Here is a 15,938-nt window from a genome sequence, read left to right as displayed (position 1 = left end):
AAGGCAGTTTTCCCTGCTCTTGCTCACTTTATCTCACCTGATGCCATGTACAATGTGGTTGCTTTCCCTTCTGCCATAACTATAAGTTTCCTGAGGCCTCCACAGCCATACAGAACTGTGAGTTAATTAAACCTCATTTGTGTATAAATTACCCAGTCTTGGGTAGTATCATAGCAGTGTGAGAATGAAGTAATACAGGAAATCGGTACCACAGAGAGTGGGGTACTACTATAAGGATACCCAAAAGTGTGGAAGCAACGTGGAACTGGGAAACAGGCAGAAGTTGAAACAGTTTAGAGGGCTGAGAAGACGACAAGAAGATGTGGGGAAGTTGGGAACTTCCTAGAGACTTGTTGACTGGTTTTAATCAAAATGCTAATAGTAATATGGACAATGAAGTCCAGGCTGAGGTGGTCTCAGATGGAGATGGGGAACTTGTTGAACAATGAACTGAGGGTCACTCTTGCTATACTTTATCAAAGAGACTGGCGGCATTTTGCCCCTACCCTAGAAATCTGTGGAACTTTGAACTTCAGAGAAATGATTTGAAATTGGAATTTATATTTTAAAGGGAAGCAGAGCATAAGAGTTTGGAAAATTTGCAGCCTGATGATGCAATAGAAAAGAAAACCCCATTTTCTGGAGAGAAATTCAAGTCTGCTGGAGAAATTTGCATAAGTAACAAGTAGCCAAATGTTAATGACCAAGACAATGGGAAAAATGTCTCCAGGGCATGTCAGAGATCTTGGCAACAGCCTCTGTAATCAGAGGCCCAGTGGCCCAGGAGGGAAAAATGGTTATATGGCCCAGGCCCAGGCGTCCCTGCTCTGTGCAGACTTGGGACTTGGTGCCCTGTGTCCCAGCTACTCCAGCTCCAGTCCTGGCTAAAAGGGGCCAAGGTACAGCTTAGGCCATTGCTTCAGAGGGTGCAAGCCTCAAGCCTTAGTGGCTTCCACATGGCATTGGGTCTGCAGATGCACAGAATTCAAGAATTGAGGTTTGGGAATATCTATCTAGATATCAGAAGATGTATGCAAAGGCCTGAATGACCAGGCAGAAGTCTGCTTCATGGGCAAGTCCCTCATGGGGAACCTCTGCTAGGGCAGTGCAAAGGGTAAATGTGGGATTGTAGCTTCCACACACTGTCCCCACTGGGGCCTAGTGGAGCTGTGAGAAGAGGACCACTGCCCTCCAGACCCCAGAATGGTAGATCCACTGACAGCTTGCACCGTGTACCTGCAAAAGCCACAGACACTCAATACCAGCCATGAAAGCAAACAGGGCAGAAAGCTGTATTCTGCAAAGCTACAAGGGCAGAGCTGTCCAAGGCCATAGTAGCCCACCTTTTGCATCAGTATTCTCTGGGTGTGAGACATGGAGTCAAAGGAAATTATTTTGGAGCTTTAAGATTTAATGTCTGCCCCACTTGGTTTCAGACTTGTATGGGGCCTGTAGCCCCTTTGTTTTGGCCAATAACTCCTATTTGGAATGGGAACATTTTTCCAATGTCTATACCCTCATTGTATCTTGGAAGTAACTAACTTTCTTTTTATTTTATAAGCTCCTTGGTGGAAGAGACTTGTCTTGTCTTAACTCATTCCAGCATTAACCCAAAATTCCACAGTCCAAAGATTAGACTTCAGGAAACTGAGGGGAAGGCATAAGTGTATTTTGGAATGTGAGGATTTGTGATCTGTGAAGGGCCAGAGGTAGAATAATATGGTTTGGCCCTGTGTACCCTCCCAAAACTCTTCTTGAATTGTAATCTTCATAATCCCCACATGTCAAAGAAGGGACCAGTTGGGAAGTGATTGGATCATGGGGGTGATTTCCCCCATGCTGTTCTCATAATTGTAAGTGAGTTCTCACAAGATCTGATGGTTTTCTAAGACAGTTTTCCCTGCTTTTGTTTGCTTTCTCTCACCTTCCGCCATGTAATATGTGCCTGTTTCCCCTTCTGCCACAATTGTAACTTTCCTGAGGTCTCATAGCCGTGTGGAACTGTGAGTCAATTATACCTTCTTTGCTTATAAATTACCCAGTCTCAGGCAGTTTCTTTATAGTAGTGTGTGAACGAACAAATACATCCAGTAAAGGTACTACCTAGGTAACTATTGAAATAAGTATCTTTGCCATGTGGTTTCTCTTCTTCTATATACTAAAAAAATTCAACAAGCAATAACTATACATGTATAATAATAACCATGCAATATATAAAGTTGAAATTTGTGATATCAATAATGTAAACTAGAAGAAAGCAAACTATATTAAACTAAAGTGTTTGTATACTGTTTAATATAAATGGGTATAACTTCAAATTAGTTTACTGTAAATTTAACATGCCAATGGTTATCTTCACCAAGAAAACAACTAAAATATATAGAGAAAACAAGATGAGGAGGAAATAATAATAAAAAAAGACACACTAGAAAGAAACATCAATCAAACATCAAACACACAAAAAAGTGTCATTTGATGAATTGAGGGCAAAAAATATGGAAAACGCTTAAAAACCATTACAGAAAAATGCCATAAATCTCTTCCTTTCACCTTACTTTAAATGAAAATTGAATAACTTCAAATATTAGAAGACAGAGACTAGGGGAATTGATAAAAGGGGAAGATCCAATAATATGCTGCCTACAGAGACACATTTTAGAAACAAAGACACAAATATATTGAAAATAAAAAATAGAAAAAATAATATTCTATGTAAAGAGTAACCAAAAGAGACCTGCTAGGAGGTGAAATAAGATGATGGAATATAAGGCTTCACTAACTTTTCCTTCTGCAAGGACACTAAGTTAACAAGTATCTATACATAAAAAACACCTTCATGAGAACCTAAAGGTGACTACTCATGGTACCTGGTTTTACTTTTATATTGCTGAAAGAAGAACTGAAGAAATAAAAAAAAAGTCCCTAATCATGAATGCCACCTCTTCTTCACTCTCTGGCAGCAGCGGTGTGGTGTGGAGAGCATCTCTGGGCACTGAGGGAGAGAGAACACAACATATCAGACATTGAACTCAGTGCTGTTCTATTAGAGCAGAAAGAAAAACCAGACCAAACTCAGCTAATGGAGGGAGCATTTAAACCAGCCCTAGCAGATGGGAATTGACAGTTCCAGCAGTCTGAACTTGAATGCCTGAAAACCACACCACCTAGGACTATAGTACTGTTTGTTTGCAAGTAAACTTAAAAAAACAGTTTGGGCCATAAAAATTGCAACCATTCTGTGAGTCCTAGTGCTGTACTAGGCCCAGAGACAGACTGGGGGACATACAACATACTGACACAATAGCTGAATCAACCAAGAGAGTGCTTGAATCACCTTTCCCCTAACCTCAGGCTGTGCAGCTCATGGCTCCAAAAGCAACCCCTTTTTTCCAGTTGGAGAGGAAAGGAGAGGGAAGAGTTGGAAGGACTTTGCTTTGCATTTAGGATACCAGCTCAGCCACAGCAAAATCGGGCACTGATTGGATTCATTAGGCCTCTGTTCTAGTCTCTAGCTCGCAGACAACATTTCTAGATACACCTTGGGCCAAAGGGAACATGCTTCCTTGAAGGAAAAGACCCAGTCCTCGCAGCATTATCTCTCATTAACTGAAGAGCTCTTAGGCTCTGAATAACTCACAGTGATACTCATGTACTATGTTAAAAGTCTTAGGTAAGCCTCTGGTACTTGATGGCTTCAGGTGAGGCTCAGCACATTACCACCAGTGGCAAAACTCTTTCTGCTTGTGGAAAGCAAAGGTAAAAGTAAAAGGGACTTTGTTTTGCCCCTTAGGTACCAGCACAACTACAGGGGGCTAGAGCACCAAGCAAGCTCTTGGGGTTCCAAATTCCATAACCTAATTCTTGGAAAGCATTTCTGGACTTACACTGGATCAGAAGCTCACTAAATGAAGGGTGAGTCCCAAGCCAGGCAGCATTTATGACAATCTGACTTAAGAGACCTTGGGCCCTAAGAAAACCTAAGTGATAATCTGGCAGTACTCCTTATGGCCTGGGGTGACAGTGACTATGGTATGGTTCTCCTCTGCCTTTGGAAAAGAGAGGGAAGAGTGGAAAGGACTTCATGTTGTAGTTGAGTGCCAACTCAGCTACAGTATAATAGAACATCAGGGAGAATTATAAGGTTTTTACTCTAGTCTCTGACTCCCAGCACCTCTGGACCTACCAGGGACCTAGGAAATCCTGCCACCCTAATGAGAGGTACAGAGCCCATTCTGGCTTTGCCACCTGCTAATTGCAGAACCACTGAGCCTTGAGCAAACATAAGTAGTAGCCAGGTAGTGGTTACAGTAGGCCATGGGTGAGACCCAGTGCTGTGCAGGCTTCAGGTCTCACCCAGCACAGTTATAGCAGTGGAGGCTACATGACTGCTTGTGTCACTTCAACTGTAGCTTCAGATGGCTCAGAATACAAAGAGAGAGACTCTGTTTTGGAGAAAGTAAGGAAAGAGAACAAGAGTCATGCTCCGGTAATTCAGAGAATTCTTCCCAATCTTGTCCAAGACCATCAAGGTGGTACTTCTATGAGTCTCCAAGAACCACAGCATTACTGGGATTGGAGTGACCCCTAAAGTAGATTCAGCTTAAATTACAGCACTCAAGTCCTTTCAAATATCTGGAAACCATTTCCAAGAAGAATAACTACAAATAAGCCCATACAGTGAATACTACAATAAATACCTAACTCCACAATGCTCAGACACTGAAGAAAAATTTACTAGCATCAATACCGTTCAGAAAAACATGACCTCACCCAATGCACCAAATAAGGCTCCAGGGATCAATCTTGGATATAAGAAAAAAATATGTACAGAATATTGAAAATAGTGGTGTTGAGGAAACTAAGGAAATTCAAAGTAACACAAATATGGTATTCAGAATCCCATCAGATAAATTTAACAAATAAATCATAATAATTAAAAAGAATGAAGCAGCAATACTTGAGCTATAAGATGCAATGGCATACAGAAGGATGCATGAGTCCTTTAATAGCAGAATTGATCAAGCAGAAGAAAGAATTAGAAAGCTTGAAAGCAAGCTATTTAAAAATACATAGAAAAGGAGACAAAAGCAAAAAGAATAAAAAGCAATGAAGTACACCTACAAGATCTAGAAAACAACCACAAAATGGCAAATCTAAAAGTTATTGTCCATAAAAGGGAGGTCGTGATAAACATAGGGGTAGAAAGCTTATTCAAAGGGATAATAACACAAAACTTGCCAAATCTAGAAAAAGATGTTAATATCAAAGTGTAAGAAGGTTATAGAACACCAAGCAGAATTAATCAAAAGAAGAGTACCTCAAAACTGTTAATTAAATTCCTAAATGTTAAGGATAAGGAAAGAGTTCTAAATGCACCAAAAAATAAATAAATAAATAAAAATAAACAAATAGCATACAATGGAGCTCCAGTAAGTTGGGCAGTAGACTTTTCATTGGAAACTTTACAAGCCTGGAGAGAAAGCCACAACATATTTAAAGTGGTGAAGGAATAAAAATCTGTTACTGTGGAATAGTATATCTGGTGAAAATGTTTTTTAAACATGAATGAGAAATACTTTCCTCGACAAAGAAAAGCTGAGGGATTTTATTAATACCAGATCGGTATTACAAGAAATTCTAAAGGGAGTACTTCAATCAGAAAACCAGAATATTAATGAGCAATAAGTAATTACCTGAAGGTACATAACTCCCTGGTAATAGCAACTACAAAATATACAGAACATTATAACACTAGAACTGTAGTGTATAAACATGTCTTATCCTAAGTAGAAAGACTAAAGAATAAACCAATAAAAAATAAAATAACTACAACTTTTCAAGGCAAAGTCAATACAATAAGATATAAATAGAAACAACAAAAAGTTAAAAAGCAGGGGGACAAAGTTAAGGTATAGAGTTTTTATAGTTTCTTTTTAGATTGATTTTTTTATGCAAAAAGTGTTGTTATCAGGTAAAAATAGTGGGATGTAGGGTAGTGTTTGTAAGCCACATGGTAACTTTAAACGAAAAAAACATATAATAGATACATAAAAAATAAAAAGCAATAAGCCAACTCATATCACCAGAAAAGTCATCTGTACTAGAGGAAGACAGAAAGAATAAAATGTAGGAAGAGAAGACCACAAAACAATCAGAAAACAAAGAAGAAAATGGAAAGAGTAAGTCCATACTTATCAATCATAACATGAAATGTAAATGAACTAAACTCTCCAATAAAATTCACAGACTGGCTAAATAGATAAAAGAACAAGAATCATTGATTTGCTGTCTAAAAGGAACACACTTTGGGCCAGGTGTGGTGGCTCAAGCCTGTAATCCCAGCACTTTGGGAGGCCGAAGTGGGTGGATCACGAGGTGAGGAGATCAAGACCATCCTGGCTAACATGGTGAAACCCTATCTCTACTAAAAATACAAAAAAAAAAAAAAAAAAAAAAAATTAGCCAGGTGTGGTGACAGGTGCCTGTAGTCCCAGCTACTCGGGAGGCTGAGGCAGAAGAATGGCATGAACCCAGGAGGCGGAAGTTGCAGTGAGCCGAGATCGCACCACTGCACTCCAGCTTGGGTGACAGAGTGAGATTCCATCTCAAGGAAAAAAAAAAAAAGAAACACACTTTGACTATAAAGACTTAGGTAGACTGCAAATAAAGGGATGAAAAAAGATATTTCATGCCAATGGAAACAAACAAACAAAAAAACAGGAGTTGCTATACTTATCTCAGTCAAGCTATATTGCAAGACAAAAACTATGAAACCAAGATGGTCATCGTCTAATGATACAAGGGTCAATGAAGCAAGAGAATATAGCAATTTTACATACATATGCATTCAACACTGGATTCTCAAATATATAAAGCAAATATTATTAGAGCTAAAGGGAGTGATAGGCTCCAACACAATAATAGCTAAATATTTCAACACCATATTTTCATCACTGGACAGATCTTTCATAAAGAAAACCAAAAAAGAATAGTAAGACTTCATCTTCACTATCAACCAAATGAATATAATAGATATTTACAGAAAATTTTATGCAATAGCTGTGGAATACACTTTATTTTCCTCAACACATGGATCATTCTCATGGGTAGACCACAAGTAACAAACAAGTCCTAAAACATTAAAAGCATTGAAATAATATTGGGCATACTCTCTGACCACAATGGAATAAAACTACTAATTTTAAACGAGAGGAATTTTGGAAACCATATAAATACATAAAAATCAAAAGTATGCTACTGAATGACAGGTAGAAAAAAAAAGAAATTAAGAAGAAAATTGAACAAATTCTAGAAACAACAATTATAACAACATACCAAAACCTATGGAATACAACAAAGCCAGTAGTATTAAGAAGGAAGTTTATTGTTGTAAGTGCCTTCATTAAACAAGAGGAAAACCTTCAAATGAACTATCCAGAAATACATCTTAAAAAATTATAAAAGCAAGAGGAAACCAAACCCAAAAATACTAGAAGAAAAAAATAATAAAAAACAGCAGAAAAATGAAATTGAAACAAAAATATGAGAGACCAATAAAAAATAGTTGATTTTTTGAAAAGTTAAAAAAAATGGCAAACCTTTAGACAGACTAACAACAACAACAGCAAAACAACAGAAAGGAACTAATAAAATCAGAAATAAAAAAGAAGACGTTATAACTGATATTGCAGAAATTCAAAGGCTTATTAGTGGCTACTATGAGCAACTATATTTCAATAAATTGGAAAATCTAAAAGAAATGAATAAATTCCTAAATAAATACAACCTATCAAGGATGAACAATGAAAAAATCTAAAACTTGACAAAACTGATGTCAAGTAATGAGATTAAAGCCCTATTAAAATGCCTCCCAGTAGCAGAAAGCCCAAGACCTGATGGCTTCAATGCTGAATTCTACCAAACATTTAAAGAAGCACTAATACCAACCCTACTAAGGCTATTCTGAGAAATAGATGAGGAGGGAATATTTCCAAACTTATTATTTGAGGCCAGTATTACCCTGATAAAAACCAGATGAAGACACTTAACAACAAGAAAATGCTAAAGGCCAAAATCTCTGATTAATATTTATGCAAAAATTTTAAATGAAATACTATCTAAACAAATTAAACAGTATATCAGAAATATCATTCATGATGGTCAAGTGTAATTTATGCCTGGAATGTAAGAATGGTTCAAAATATGAAATCAATCAATTTGATACATTATATAAACAGAATATAGGATAATAGCCATAAGACCATTTCAACTGATGCTAACAAAGCATTTGATACTATCCAACATTCTTTCATGATAAAAACATTAAAAACCTGGGGATAGAAAGAACAACCCTCAACATAATAAAAGCCTTATATAAGAAATCCACAGCTAGAATTATACTTGATGACAAAAACTGAAAGCCTTTCCTCTAAGATCTGGAACATCGCAAGGTTTCCCAATGTCACCACTGTTATTCAACATAGCATTGGAAGTTCTAGTTAGAGTAATCAAACAAGAGAACAATGTTAAGGGCACGCAATTAGAAAAGTAAAAAGTCAAATTACCCTTGTTTGCAGATGATATAATCTTATATTTGGAAAAGCCTGAAGACTCAACAAGAAAACACTGCAAATTCAGTAAAGTTGCAGAATACAAAAGCAATATACAAAAGTCAGGAGCACTTTTATATGCCAACAGTGAACAGTATAAAAAAGAAGTAAAAAAAAGTAACCCCACTTACAATAGCCACACATTATATTAACTATTTAGGACTTACCCAAAAAAGTGGAAAAAAATCTCTGTAATGAAAACTGTGAAACACTAGTAAAAAAAAAATTGAAGAGGACACCAAAAAGCAGAAAAATATTGTCCGTTCATTGGAAAAACTAATATTGTTAAAATGTTAGCACTGCCCATGGCTATCTACAGATTCAATTCAATTCCTGCTAAAATACCTATTATATGCTTCACAGAAATACAAAAAAAAACTAAAATAGAACCACAAAACACTGAGAATAGACAATGCTATCCTAAGGAAAAAGAACAAAACTGGAGGTATTATATTGCCTTATTTAAAATTATACTATGGAACTATACTAAGAAAAACAGCATGCTATTTTCATAAAAAAAAAAAAAAAAAAAAAAAAAAAAAAAAAAAAAAAACAGAAACATAGACCAATGTAACTGAACAGAAAACCCAGAAATAAATCCATACACCTACAGTGCACTTGTTTTTGACAAAAGTGCCAAGAATATACACTGGGAAAAGGACAGTCTCTTTAGTAAATAGTGTTGGGAAAACTGGATATCCATATGCAGAAGACTGAAACTCAATCCCTATCTATCTCCATATAGAAAAATCGAATCAAAATGGATTAAATATTTAAATCTAAGACCCCAAACAATGAAACCACTACAAGAAAACATGAGGGAAAATCTCCAAGACACTGGTATGGGCAAAAGTTTCTTGAGCAATACCCCATAAATACAGGCAACCAAACAAAAATAGACAATTGGTATCACATCGAGTGAAAAGCTTCCACATAGTAAAGGATACAATCAACAAAGTGAGAAGACAATCCACAGAATGGGAGAAAATATTGATAAACTACCATCTAATAACGAATAAGTATCCAGAATACATAAGGAGCTCCAACAACTCTATAGGAAACAATTGAATAATGTGATCAAATATGGGCAAAATATTTCAATGGACATTTCTTAAAAGAAGACATACAAATGACAAACAGGCATATGAAAAGGGGAGCAACATCACTGATTATCAGAGAGATGCAAATCAAAACTAAAATAATATATTTTCTTACCCCAGTTAAAATGGTTTATATCTAAAAATCAGGCAATAACAAATGCTGATGAGGAAGTGGAGAAAAAAAAATCCCTTCTACACCGTTGGTGGGAAGGTAAATTAATACAACTACTATGGAGAAAAGTTTGGAGGTTACTCAAAGAACTAAAAATTGTGCTAGTATATAATCCAGCAATCTCATGGCTGTACTCCCAAACAAGAAAATCACTATATCAAAGAGATATCTGCACTTCTATGTTTGTTGCAAGACTGCTTACAATAGCGAAGATTTGCAAGTAATGTATGTGTTCATCAAAATAAAGCAAGGTGAATGGATAAATAAAATATGGTAAAGATTCACAATAGAGTACTATTTAATTACAAATAAGAATGAGATTCAGTCATTTGCAACAATATAAATGGAACTGGAGATCATAATGTTAAATGAAATAAGAGTGGAAGTATTTTGGAGAATTAACTACAAATTTAATATCTCTTGTAAATATAGTGCTATTCACTTTATCTATTTCTTCTGATTTGCCTTGTTAATTTGTGTCTTTCAAATAATCTGCCTATTTCATGTAAGTTGTCATTTTTGGCAGAAATGTGTTCATCATATTATCTTATATTTTTAATATTTTTATTTTCTTGCTATCTTCTCACTCCCTGATATTGGTAAGTTATATCATATGTATTTTTTCTCTGATCAGTCTTGCTATAATTTGATCAGATTTATTGATCTTAAAAATAGCTTTTGGTTTCATTGATTTTCTATACCATTTTTTCCTGTTTTCTATTTTATTGGTTACCATAATGATGCACATTATTTCATTTCTTCTATTTACTATGCGTTTAATTTGTACTCTCTCTACTAGTTTAAGGTTGAAGCTTCACATATTTATAATTTTTGAATTTTAATATTTCAGATGAGTGGAGTACACATTTAAAATCCCATCACTGACAAATGTTTCCACTACAATTATGTTCTCTACTTGCGCAGGTATTTTACTTAACATTACAGAATCCCTCATATTCTGTCTAAATTTTTCTCGCAACATTCCTGTTTGGGGTAGTTTAGTCAATTAAACCAATTTGATAATTCAAATTTGGCAGGTAACTTTTTTCTACTTCAGAAATTTCATGAGATTTTAAAAATTCTTGGCATTTGAGAGATATGGCATATTATCACCTCTATATGACTGTGCTTTCCTTAGGAAAAAACTGTATTTTTGCCAGAATACTTTTGAAAATGGCATAGTCTTTGAATATGAAAAGTTATATCAATATATATTTAATAGAAAATTATTTTTACAGTAGACTTCAGCAAAAATATTGTGTCTCATAGTAGAGCTGTTTGAATAAATTTGTATTTAATTTTGAAGACTAAATGTTGCCAGTTTTGGTTAGTGTGTAAACTTCACGAACCCTCTTTTTAAATTATGTTTCCGTTCCCTTCATTTCTACTTTCATATTGCTAGGAACTCACAATCTGAAATTGGTTATTTCAGTTTGGCACCTTTCTCTTGCTATTTCAATTTGGCACCTTACTTCAATCAAGGAAAACAATTTGCTATATTTTAAGCACAATTGTGAATTGCATGTATTTCAAGGAGGATGTGCAATCCTAATCGCAAATTTGACAGGCATTTTCCATAAGTGTTTTCACTGTTATGATTTTTGGAATGCCTTTTTCATTACCGAATTTATTCTGTGTAGTATCAAACACTAATTTATGTATATTCCAGGGAACAGTCAGTTTTATTTCAGAGTACAGTTTGATGCTGTTTGTCAATTATATGCCTCATCATTCTGTCACTTTTGACAGCTCAAAGGAGTGAAATCAAAAGTTTTGTATTTTCATTAGCTCTTGAATTGGGTAGGAATAATTTTCTCTTGAACATAGTTCTTTTTAGGAACCTCTTTTAATGAATAGAAAAAAGGATTAATTCATTTTAATTAGATAAGTGTTTAGTTCTATATATAAACTAGGTAAGCTTGACAGAAGAATGTACTGGATGCCTTTTAAATCTTTTATTGCCTAATTACTCTGTTTAGGACTTCCAGTACTATAATGAATACAAGGGTTGAAAGTGAATATTCTTGTCTTAGTCTTTACCTTACAGGAAAAGGTTTCACTTATTTATCATTATATATGATGTTAGCCATATGTTTTTCATATATGATTTTTATTATGTTGAGGTAATTACTTCCTTTTATTTTGAATTTGTTTAAATAGCTTACCATGCAAAGTGTAGAATTATGTCAAATGATTTTTCTGCATCAATTTAGATAATTATGGGTTTTTTTCTCTTTTACTCTGTTAATATGGTGTTATTACAGTGAATGAGTTTTGAATATTGAGCCTTCCCTGCATTCCGGAAATAAATTCCACTTGGCCTTGATGTTTAATTCTTTTAATATGCTGATAATTCATTTAGCAAGTGCTTTAGTCATGATTTTACACTAATACTTATAAGGGGATGGGTCTGTAGTTTTCTTTTCTTCTAGTGTTTTTGTCTGGCTTTGTTATCTGGGTAATGTTGGCCTAATAGAATGAGTTAGAAAGTTTTTCTTTTCTTACTTTTTTGGAAGAGTTTGAGAATTTCCATTAAACATTTTGTAAAAGTTTGTTAAAATTTATCAATGAAACCATTTTGTTTTTAACTTTCCATTGTGGGAATTTTTTATTGTTAGTTCACTTTATATTTAATAACTCCTGATGTTGTTCTTATTAATTACAGTTCTATTCAAAATTTCAATTTCTTTATAACAGATTCTTGATATGTTGTATGTTGTATGTTTCTATGAATTCATCTATTTCATTTAGATTATCTAGTTTACTGGTGTACAGTTGTTCATAGTACACTCTTATAATCCTTTTTATTTCTGTCAAAAGGTAGTTGTGTCCTATTCTTCATTTTTTGCTTTGGTTGAGCCTTGTCTCTTTTTTTCTTAATCAATTCTGCTAGAAATTTGTAAATTCTGCTCATTTTTTGAAGAATTAGCTCTTCATTTCATTGATTTTCTTTACTGATTTTGTATTCTCTATGGTATTTACCACTACTCTAATCTTTTTCATTTCCTTCTGTGGACTTTAAGGTTACTTTTTTCATTCTACATTCTTAAGGTATAGAATTAGATTTTTAATTTGAGGACTTTTTTGCCTTTTATTGTAATTGTTTGGAGTTATTAATTTTCTGTTTTGCTTTGCTTTTGCTAAATCCCATGGGTTTCAATATGTCATGTTTTCATGGTCTTTTGTCTCAAGATATTTCCAATTTCTCTTATTTGTATTAATTCATTGGTTATTTAACAGTGTATTGTTTAGTTTCTATATATTTGGGTATTTTACAGTTTTCCATCTGCTATTGATTTATTGTTTTGTTCCACTGTCATATGTTGTATGATTTCAGTCTTTTTAATTTATCAAGACTAGTTTGTGTACTAACATGTTCTGTGTTTATTTCAGAAAAAAGATTATTCTGCTGTTGTTATGTGGAGTATTCTATATATGTACATTAGTCTACAGTGTTGTTCTAACTCTATTTTATTTTATTTTTAAGCCAAATTCCTAAAATCATTCAAAAACACTTGCATTTTATAATTGTCAAAATATGCATTTATGTAATAAAGTATACAACGAATTTAGAAATAAAAAGTCTCACACTATATTCCAAGTACCAAAATAAGAAATTTGCAAATTAAGAAATTATCAATGTTGCTCAGAAACATGCCTTAGTTTTACTCTGAAATTCACTTTAACTGCTTGACATATAATTTAATACTTAAAAATTGTATAGCTAAGTTGTTTAATAGTATTTCTAGAATGTTACTTTTCTGGGTAGATATGTTTCACGTAACAGTTTTCAATTGATGATGAGAATTCATTTGATAATTTTAGTCATAATTTATGATTCACTGATTAATGGATTAATAACTTATTCAGTAATTTAGATGCCATAAGAACCATTGAAAGGAATAATCTGATAGTTGCTCATTGTACAATCCTGCCCATTAGTAATACTAAGCCAAGAATCTGATAGCTACCCCCTCTGTTGAATTACATGTTTCCATCTGTGCGATTTTGGTCAACAACAAAAAGTCCATACACAATGTCATGCCTTTTCCTTTCCATTGTTTTTTTTTTTTTTTTTTTTAAACAAGCAGCTCCATGATTTGAGAGGTTGGTTAGTACAATACAGAGAACATAGGGAGAACGTATAAGATGGCATTTAATACCAATGCCAATACTTATTTCATTATGTTTATAACTAAGGATATTATTTACGCTTGTGTTGTTTTTCTTTAGAACATAAATCAAAGCCATTAACTTGAACTTGAGGTATATACACATTACACACACAACCTTAAGTAAAATACTTTTCATAAGCAACATTACATTTTAAAATATTGGAAACTGAATATCTGTGCTGATTTGTATTTTGACTTAATGGAACAAGAAGAAAACAACATTCAACTACTGATAACAAAGCTCTTAAAATTCAAAATGTCTTCCTCGCCCTTTGTACTTACCACAGGCTCCACAACGTCCTGAGAAGATTCATTATGAGAAAAATGTCAGTCACAGCTTTAATTACTTTCTTTGGAAAAAACTAATGAGAAAGCACATTGGAAGGTGAGACTTCATTTTTGTTTTCAAGTAAGTGTTCCTAATTTTTCTTCTTACAGCAAATGTTTAAATCAGTTCATTATAATATATCTAAACCTTTAACTTTTGCAGCTTTCAGGTAAAGTCCAGCACTTTATTCATACAAAGTCCATGAGAAGAGGTCAGTAGAGATCATCTAATCTTAAGTCATGACATCATCTATTCAAGTCCTTGCCACAATCCCTCGCCAGTTAGAGCACAGCATGCCTGGATATGCCACTGGTGATCTTTAATAGAAGTTAGCTTCAAAAACTGAGAGAATTATCCTACAGTCATGCATTCTTTAACATCTTGTTCATTAGCAAAAGTCAGCAATCCAGCTTTTCTTAGGCCCTCATGTGCTAACATTTTGTAGAGTTCTTCTCTAGTTACAGAAATCCTCTCTCTGTCTGTACTGTCCACAGCAACTATTACAAAAATTGGTAAAGGATGGTAGTTTTCTCTGAATTACCCAGCCCAACAATGAGAACTTTGTGCTCCTGATTAACAGTCTCCATATTCTGGTGAAGAGAATTCCCATTCTCGGGCAGCGGATCCCCCTCCAGACAACCGGGCCGCCTGGCCTACCCTGGCTCAGGCTGAGCGGCGAAGAGAGAGACGCGCTGGAGCCTCCGCCTCTGCTGCTGCTCTCGCACTGGCGGCGGGACAGCTTACAGGGAACCGGAAGGAGGCCGAAGCCCAGGCTGCCCTGCCACGCGCGAGGCCCCGCCGCTTCCGCCGCGGCACTGGCCTGGCTCGCGGACATCGCTGCCGCGTTGTCTGGGTCGAGCCTCGCGGGTCACCCTCCTTCCTCAGCTCCTCTCTCTCTTTTCTTATTAAACTTCTGTTTGGTTGTTCTATTCATTATTGAAAGTGGAGTACTGAGGTCTCGTGTTATTATAGAACTGTCTACTTCTCATTCTAATTCTGTCAATGGTTGCTTCATGTATTTAGGGTTAAATTTTTGGTTCATACATGTTTATAATTATTAAATCTTTTTAGCGAACTATTTTATCATTATGTTATGTCTTTCTTTGTCTCTTGTTACAGCTTTTAATGTAAATCCCGTTTTGTCTGATATTACTGTAGCCACCTCTCCTCTCATTTGGTTAGTATTTTCATAGAATATCTTTTTCCATCCTGTTATTTTCAAACTATGAGTGTGATTATATATAAAGCGAGCTTCTTGTAGACAGCATATAGTTCAATCTTTTTGTTTTGTTTTTATCCTTTCGGTTTATCTATTTTTTTTTATTTGGGGAATTTAGCCCATTTATATATAAAGTAATTGTTGATAGGAAAGTACTTCTGCCATTTTGTTTTCTGTATGCCTTATATTTATTTCTTCCTCATTTTTTTCCATTACTGCATTTATGTTTGATTTTTTGTAATGACACATTATGATTACCTTCTCACTTAAAAAATATTCTATATTGGGCCAGGTGTGGTGACTCACACCTGTAATCCCAGCACTTTGGGAGGCCG

At 34.8% G+C, this 15,938-nt stretch overlaps 1 pseudogene; it reads right to left on the bottom strand.

Annotated features, from left to right (window-relative positions):
* Positions 1–14,606: 14,606 nt before the first annotated feature.
* On the bottom strand, positions 14,607–14,994 carry LOC123571288 (ADP-ribosylation factor-like protein 5A pseudogene; annotated as a pseudogene).
* Between the last annotated feature and the right edge of the window lie 944 nt (positions 14,995–15,938).

Source organism: Macaca fascicularis, chromosome X (genome assembly GCF_037993035.2).
Source record: "Macaca fascicularis isolate 582-1 chromosome X, T2T-MFA8v1.1".
In the NCBI taxonomy this organism is placed as follows: Eukaryota; Metazoa; Chordata; class Mammalia; order Primates; family Cercopithecidae; genus Macaca; species Macaca fascicularis.
This window is presented reverse-complemented; position numbering and strand designations above follow the sequence as displayed.